Source organism: Limulus polyphemus, unplaced genomic scaffold (genome assembly GCF_000517525.1).
Source record: "Limulus polyphemus unplaced genomic scaffold, Limulus_polyphemus-2.1.2 Scaffold2320, whole genome shotgun sequence".
Lineage (NCBI taxonomy): Eukaryota > Metazoa > Arthropoda > Merostomata > Xiphosura > Limulidae > Limulus > Limulus polyphemus.
The window spans coordinates 197403-204606 of NW_013667930.1; the positions used below are offsets into that span (position 1 = coordinate 197403).

The window sequence follows — 7204 nt, forward strand, 5'->3', positions numbered from 1 at the left end:
CATGCAGCGAACTGCTGAGATTACGTTTCGTTCTGTTAAGAAAATAATCTAACGTTTCTTTTACAAAATAATGACATCATTTTCAACTACGTTTCGTTCTGTTAAGAAAATAATCTAACGTTTCTTTTACAAAATAATGACATCATTTTTACCTAATGGTTCTATTTGTGTTCACAACTGATCAGATCAAATGTAGAAATCAGTTATTGTATTATTTATTCAAGAAATAGAAACCAGCCAGCTGACACAAGCACAACTGAAATTTTCTTAATCTTATCAATACTTTGCAGAGTTATATATGTTTTACATTGGTTGAGCTGATGAAAACTAAAAAACTGAGGCTCCCTACTGTTACCTTGTAAAATAGTTTTCGAAAAGGGCGAGCTAACATACGCCGTTCTTCTTAGGAACAATTTTTGAATCTACAATATTTCTTCATGAATTTATGAACTAATGTATAGATATACATACTCTTGATTTACTCTTTTACTTATGAAAGTAATGAGATTTGAAAAATGAAAGGAAACATTGTTTTCAAAATATAAATAATTCAGAAGAAAATAAATAAAAATTTCCTTAACGTAGGCTTTTGTTTGCTTTTTGTTAAACACAAAGCAACACAATGGGCTATCTGTGCTTTGTCCACTACGGGTATCGAAACCCGGTTTTTTAGCGTTATAAGCCTTGAGATTGGCCGCTGAGCCACTGGGGGACTTGACATAGTGTAGTAACTATAATTTTGCTCTTGGAAGATGAAAATATCTGGCTTGTGAAAGCTACGGTGAAAATATGAAACCAAAAACGAATATATTTTCCTGGATTTCGTATTGGAAGATGTAAATATCTGGCTTGTGAAAGCTACGGTGAAAATATGAAACCAAAAACGAATATATTTCCCTGGATTTCGTATTGGAAGATGAAAATATCTGGCTTGTGAAAGCTACGGTGAAAATATTAAACCAAAAACGAATATATTTCCCTGGATTTCGTATTGGAAGATGTAAATATTTGGCTTGTGAAAGCTACGGTGAAAATGTGAAACCAAAAACGAATATATTTCCCTGGATTTCGTATTGGAAGATGTAAATATCTGGCTTGTGAAAGCTACGGTGAAAATATGAAACCAAAAACGAATATATTTCCCTGGATTTTGTATTATTAGTTTGTTTCGATGTTCAGATTAATATTCAATATAGAATTAATAACGAATCACCAAATATATTTCACATAAGATCGAATTTACCGAATTTTGCGGCCCGGCATGGCCAGGTGGTTAAGGCAATCGACTCGCAATCTGAGGGTTGCAGGTTCGAATCCCCGTCACACCAAACATGCTCGCCCTTTCAGCCTTGGGGGCGTTATAATGTGACGGTCAATCCCACTATTCGTAAAAGAGTAGCCCAAGAATTGGCGGTGGGTGGTGATGACTAGCTACGTTCCCTCTAGTGTTGCACTGCTAAATTAGGGACGGCTAGCGCAGATAGCTCTCGTGTAGCTTTACGCGAAATTCAAAACAAACAAACAAACCGAATTTTGCAATTTTTGCCTCAGTATTTAAGTTTGATATTCAAAATATAACCATTAACATATTGTCAAAATATTTAATATTCGTCGAAAAAAATTATTTAATAATAAAATTATTATTATCATTATTATTTTGCATAAACCTTGAAATAGCTTATATAACGAGATAATCAGATAAATAAAACTTAGAATAAATATAGATTTGTTTTTATTCCTATTCCAAACAATAGGCAGTTTTATAAGATAAGGATCTACCAAAAAAAAATTATTTTGAGTCCTGTATATAAACAAAAATACATTTTAGGGTTAAGAAAGTAAAACGTCAACATATTACCCTTGACACAGTCCTTGTTGTTAACATTAACGGGATAGTGTTGTTTGCACTCGCACCGGTTACTGGTAGTGTTGCAATAAATGGGGTGTAGAATATCGTTACATGTATCCTTACACGGTTCTCCAATATGAAACGCAATTCCTACAGAATAAAATAAATCTCAAGATTATCAAATACTTTATATACGTGTGTGTTCCAATTCCATTCAGCACTTCGTCAACCGTAATATAATGGACTTTAAACATCCTTATTGTGTAATAGTGTATTTTTTCAGCTATAGGTTCAGGATTTTATATAATAACAGGTGTAATAGATATATAGAGAATTATATCGCACGAGAAACTAATCTTATTCTTTGTTAAACAAATACAAAATCGTGTTTTAATCAATTTTTTGAGAAAGTGACAAACATTACGTAACTCGAAATGGCAAAAAATTGATTGAAAACGTTTTACTGATAAGTTATTTATTTTCTTATTAGTTAACGTCTTTCCTGACAATTCTATTTTTTGTAATTTAAGAAAAACACGTAGGTTCAGTAAGTCTTGATACAATATGATATATCTATCCTATATATAACTTGAGCGCTTTGGAAAGTGTTCAGGTTATTAGTTTTTTGTCATCTTGTATCAATTCTAAATTTTAGTTAAAGTCTTTCCTGACAATTCTAACGTTTAGTTAAAGTTATTCCTGGCAATTCTGGTTTTTAATTAAGGTCTTTCCTAAGAATTCTAACTTTTAGCAACAAGTCTAATTTTTAGGTAAGGTCTTTCCTGGCAATACTAACTTTTAGTTAAGGTCTTTCCTGAGAATTCTAACGTTTAGTTAAAAGTCTTTCCTGACAATTCTAACTTTTAGTTAAAGTATTTCCTGAGAATTCTAACGTTTAGTTAAAGTCTTTCCTGACAATTCTAACGTTTAGTTAAAAGTCTTACCCGACAATTCTAACGTTTAGTTAAAAGTCTTTCCTGACAATTCTAATTTTTAGGTAAGGTCTTTCCTGGCAATACTAACTTTTAGTTAAGGTCTTTCCTGAGAATTCTAACGTTTAGTTAAAGTCTTTCTTGAGAATTCTGGTTTTTAATTAAGGTCTTTCCTGAGAATTCTAACTTTTAGCGACAATTCTAACTTTTAGGTAAGTTCTTTCCTGGCAATACTAACTTTTAGTTAAGGTCTTTCTTGACAATTCTAACTTTTAGCTAAGGTCTTTCCTGACAATTATACCTTTTAGCGAGAATTCTAATTTTTAGCTAAGGACCTTCCAAACAATTCTAACTTTTAGGTAAGTTCTTTCCTGGCAATACTAACTTTTAGTTAAGGTCTTTCCTGAGAATTCTAACTTAGCGACAATTCTAACTTTAGGTAAGTTCTTTCCTGGCAATACTAACTTTTAGTTTTCTAACTTTTAGCTAAGGTCTTCCTGACAATTATACCTTTTAGCGAGAATTCTAAGTTTTAGCTAAGGACCTTCCAAACAATTCTAACTTTTGTTCTAGTGTGTCAACTTTTGTCAACATATCACTCAATTTTAGTTATTGACATGTCCAGTTAAGAGTGTATTTAAAAAAAGACAAAATTTTCGAACCAAATTAAACGTTTTAGAGCAGTGAAAATGGCATAATTAGTGTCATCTTAAAATAGAAAACATGATTTTTTTTATATGTATAAACGTTTAGTTTTCATTTTGTCATAGCTTACTTCGGGACTGTTTAAACACATTATTTATGACAATATCTAACTTTGTTATTGTTTGTTTAAGCAAGAATTCTACACCAGTATAAAAATCGACCAGAAATTGTGAAACGTCCAAATAATCACTTAAAGCTCTTGGTTATATTTTCTGATAAAAACAGCTATATATCAAATGGTTTATAATAAACAAAAACCCTGATAGCTCACTATATGACACCTCAAACTTTTGACTGTGTTTCATCAATTATTATGGCATTGTTAACATAAGTTCGCACCTTCACAAATGGTATCATTGTTTCACGTTGACTGAATACTAACAATATAACATTGTTGTTGTTGTCATTACATTTTTGTTATGTTCTGTTTTTGTGTAGTTTTTTATATTTTAAAGACTACAAAAATAATAGAAGAAAAGGTAGGCTTAACGAGTGGGCCTAGTTTTGGAAATATTTTTAGCTCTAAGCCTACGAAAAATGTTGCTTGAAATGACCTATACCGTATTTTATCTTCATCACCCTGAGTTTTGTCCTTTTTTTTTTAATTGAGACGACACCACCAGAAGCTCAAAACTCTTTAGACTGAATTTTTATTCTGTACCTCGTGACGATTAATCAGAGCATTTTATTTATTGTCTATCCCTCATACATGCAAAATTGTGATAATTAATTTACACTGGAAATACGTATTAGCGTTGATATAAAAAAACACTCACCTCGTCCGTAAGCACTTTCAGAATTTTCTTTTTCTGCCAGAGGCAATGAATGTTTTCCATAACATCACATCAATCATGAGGAGTAGCAAGACGGACAGGAAGAACAGGAACATGTAAAATTAACAAGAATAAAGATATATCGGTGTCGAATAATAGTTTAAAACTAAATAAAATATACAATCAATAGTTTTAATAATAGATTACGCAGCAACAGTACGGCCGTTAAGTTACGTTGTTAAGGATATACTGAGATAACATTTTTACGTTGTTAAGGATAACCTGAGAAAACATTTTTTACGTTGTTTGTTTGTTTTTTAATTATGCACAAAGCTACACAAGGGCTATCTGTGCTCTGCCCACCACGGGTATCGAAACCCGGTTTCTAGCGTTGTAAGTCCGCAGACATACCGCTGTGCCACTGGGGGGCTTTACGTTGTTAAGGATAACCTGAGAAAATATTTTTTACGTTGTTAAGGATATACTAAGATAATATTTTTACGTTGTTAAGGATAAACTGAGAGAACAATTTTTTACGTTGTTAAAGATAAACTGAGAGAACAATTTTTTACGTTGTTAAGGATAAACTGAGAAAACATTTTTTTACGTTGTTAAGGATATACTAAGATAACATTTTTACGTTGTTAAGGATAAACTGAGAGAACAATTTTTTACGTTGTTAAAGATAAACTGAGAGAACAATTTTTTACGTTGTTAAGGATAAACTGAGAAAACATTTTTTACGTTGTTAAGGATAAACTGAGAGAACAATGTTTTACGTTGTTAATGATAAACTGAGAGAACATTTTTACGTTGTTAAGGATAAACTGAGAGAACAATTTTTTACGTTGTTAATGATAAACTGAGATAACATTTTTACGTTGTTAAGAACGTAAAAATGTTATATCAGTTTATCCTTAACAGCGTAAAAAAGGTTATCTCAGTATTTAGTTAAGGATAAACTGAGAAAACATTTTTTACGTTGTTAAGGATGAACTGAAAGAACAATTTTTTACGTTGTTAAGAATAAACGGAGAGAATTTTTTTTTACGTTGTTAAGGATATACTGAGAGAACAATGTTTTACGTTGTTAAGAATAAACGGAGAGAATTTTTTTTTACGTTGTTAAGGATATACTGAGAGAACAATGTTTTACGTTGTTATGGATATACTGAGAGAACAATGTTTTACGTTGTTAAGGATATACTGAGAGAACAATGTTTTACGTTGTTATGGATATACTGAGAGAACAATGTTTTACGTTGTTAAGAATAAACGGAGAGAACATTTTTTTAAGATTTGCAAAGCAGCGATAAATTAAAAAATCGTGGATTACGGGAACAAAAAGAAAACATGTAACCGTTAATCTAGAAAAATACGCTTTTTAATTGTATAATAAACTTTGGACACAGACTCCGTACCTAACATAAGGCCAATCAATGTCAAAATGTAGTTCTCATGCATTCCGTTCCACCGTAAGCCTTATATCGGCTCTGGTTGTTGCGTTGACTTGCTGATTTGCGTATTCAAATTTATCTTAATACATTGTAAGTTATTTTATGAAGAACAGATCTATATTTGATAGATTGTTTGGAATTAAGCACAATAGTACACAATAGGCTATCTGTGCTCTGCCCACTACGGGTATCGAAACCCGGTTTCTAGTGTTGTAAGTCCGCAAACATACCGCTGTGCCACTGGGGGGCTTCATAGATTGTTTAGACAGAGTATTCATGATGAAGTTTAGTTGAATGGACGGCAACCACCAGTTGTAGAAACACAAGTATAGAGGACGACGAAAGGCGGAAGACTTTAGAAACGTCGTCCTCTACACTTGTGTTTCTGCAACAGACAATCTCCATCTATTCAATTCAATTTCTTCAGATATATATATTACTTTGACCAGAAAACGTGAGCATGGGATAGGCACGAGACGTATCTATGTAGAAAATAGTTGAACGCAATAAGAAAGTGAAACGTTTTTGTTATTGTTCACGACACGTTTGTTGAGAGTTTTACAGGTGTTTCAGTTATACTCTTTTGTGTTTTCGCATTACACTTATGAACGCGTTTGAGAAAACGTAATTCATCAAACTTTTGAACAGTGCTTGCCCAACCTCGCCATGTTCTCCTTGTAACCTTATATGAGTAAGATATGGTTGTTATGGAAACAAATGTTTAATTAAACTGTTGAAAAGTACTCGTCTAACCTCGCTACGTCCTTCAAGAAGCCATAATATCTCAACAACAAAATATTAATTACCACAGAAATGGTTGTCGTGGAAACAAGCCTAAGTGGTAACTATAAATAGATCCAACTAATGAAGATCCACTACGGGATAAAGTTAATGCACGTCAGTTGCAAGTTAAATTAAACTACAAACCTGCCTTGTTTTAAAACGCGCGTATTATGTAGAATATGTATTTCAAAAAGTATCATCACTAATAGTAACACTACTCATAGTTAGCTGAGTATTTCAAAACGATCAGATCCCACTTATTGACTTCTGGTTCTCCAAGATGGAATCCTCACATTCACATCTTTTATCGTGCTTGCTGCTATACACAAGGTTTTTAAAATGTTTAGATTTTTTATTTATTAGAAAGCAAAGTGTAGGTACAGGGCTACCTGCGCTGGCCCTCTCTAATTTAGCAGTGATAGAATAGAGGGAAGGCAGCTAGTCAACATCACCCACCGCCAACTCTTGGACTACTTTTTACCATTGAATGGTGGGATTCACCGTAACATTATAATTGTCCCTCGGTTGAAAGGTCGAGCATGTTCGGAGACGGAATTTGAACCGTAACCCGCACATTTTCGAACCGATTTCCCTAACCACCAGGCCATGCTAGGCCTTTGAAGACACATTCTACGTATAACACCATTTAATTTTATCTTGGTTCTAGTTTCTAACGTTTTAAAAGCCTCTGTAGTATTCGTTATG

At 32.8% G+C, this 7204-nt stretch overlaps 1 protein-coding gene across 1 annotated transcript in view; it reads right to left on the reverse strand.

The window, feature by feature from the left end:
- The window catches only part of LOC111083023, a 15319-nt gene extending 10949 nt beyond the window's left edge, over positions 1-4370 (reverse strand). The window contains exons 1-2 of the mRNA XM_022394644.1: positions 4263-4370; positions 1859-1999 (exon numbers count right to left, since the gene is read on the reverse strand). The gene's annotated coding sequence lies outside the window, so the exon portion shown is untranslated. The remainder of the gene's footprint in view (positions 1-1858; positions 2000-4262) is intronic.
- Positions 4371-7204: the final 2834 nt, after the last annotated feature.